This window comes from Crocodylus porosus, unplaced genomic scaffold (genome assembly GCF_001723895.1).
Source record: "Crocodylus porosus isolate Cpor-Errol unplaced genomic scaffold, CroPor_comp1, whole genome shotgun sequence".
NCBI lineage: Eukaryota > Metazoa > Chordata > Crocodylia > Crocodylidae > Crocodylus > Crocodylus porosus.
Genome location: NW_017728951.1, coordinates 37,765,375 through 37,766,713, shown reverse-complemented (window position 1 = coordinate 37,766,713; position 1,339 = coordinate 37,765,375). Strand labels below are relative to the sequence as shown.

Sequence of the window (1,339 nt, the reverse complement as noted above, 5' to 3'; positions counted from 1 at the left end):
GCTGACTGTGATACAGAGAGCAACCCCTTTTCTTGAGTATCCCCTGTGCAGAGTCATGCGATGTTAGGGGGGCGGGGGGGCTGGGGCAGGCTGATTTCGCAGGTTTGAACTTCAGGAAGGAAAATAAGTAACGAGAGAGAGAGAGAGATTGAAAGAGTCTCCCAGGCAGCCTGATCCCATTAGCTCCGTCCTTGGGTTGCATATTTATACGGTCTAGGAGGTGAACAGATGGACTATCAATTTAATTCCATCTTCAACACCATCAGAGATTGATTTTCTACTCGCTTTTAATTTTGCCATAATTAATTAGATCATTACAACTGTTTTCTATTGATCTCCCTATTTAAACCTCAGATGCAAAGGGACTTCAGCAGATCCTTTAAAAACTCAGAAGGGAAAAGGAACAGAGGGGGCTGCAAACTTTCTGAGGGCTTTATTCGGTTTTTACTTAGAAGGTTTTCATTGCAGATCAGACAAAATGCCTTTTGTTTTATGTGGTTTTTTTCTTTTTCTTTTTGACGTCTTTACATTTTTGGTAAATCTTTCTAAATTCATCTAGCGTGGAATGTGTATTATACAGAGAATACAGGATAGAGCTGATTTTAATATAGATTTCTTTCATATTCCCCTCATGTGTCTGTATCTCTGTGTCTAGCGATTATATGTATGTGTACAAAGCTGGATCTGGTGTCTGCCAGGCGGGTGCATACCTACGTTTGGTGTGTGGATGTCTTTGTGCATGGAGATGCGTGTGAGAGTGTTTTTGTGCCTGTGTGTGTGTTCCCAAGCCCCACTGTCGGTGGGGAATATTCCCTTCTATGGCTCGATCAGAAATGACAAAAGAGCAGCAGCAAACAGCTCCGAAAGGTAGCGTGGACCCTTGCTTGCTGACCAAGACTTTGAGCAGCAGCTAAAAACCCCAGGCAGCAGGGAAATGCAGGGCTGGCCCGGAGCGGGGAGACTATTTTAAACCTCGCTTAGGCTCCTGGATTATTATTATTCTTTTTTAAAAATAAATTAAAAGCTCGGTTTCAGACGTAATCTGAAAGACTCGAAGCGCATCATCCGTGCGCCCTCCCCCATCAGCCCGCCAGGAGCCCCCAGGAAATGCTCCTCACTGCAGCTTTGTTTGCGACTCATACTATAATAATAATAAAAAACCCATAAAAATAAATCCACAGATCCAGGCATCGGACAAGGAGAATTCACTTTCAGCCGCGCGGGTCAGGGCAATGGCGCGGGTGAAAAGGACTTAAAAGGAGCCGGCTCTTTAGACCCGGGAGCCAACCCCCATTCCCAGGTCCGAGCCCCAAGACCTCATCAAATCCAGCCCCCCCCC

General features: G+C 45.6%; 2 long non-coding RNA genes across 6 annotated transcripts in view; one reads left to right on the top strand and one right to left on the bottom strand.

Annotated features, from left to right (window-relative positions):
• The window catches only part of LOC109323979, a 26,754-nt gene that overhangs the window by 1,781 nt on the left and 23,634 nt on the right, over positions 1 to 1,339 (top strand). The gene's annotated exons all lie outside the window — the stretch shown is intronic.
• LOC109323980 overlaps positions 1 to 1,339 on the bottom strand; it is a 10,644-nt gene that overhangs the window by 7,980 nt on the left and 1,325 nt on the right. The window lies entirely within an intron of this gene.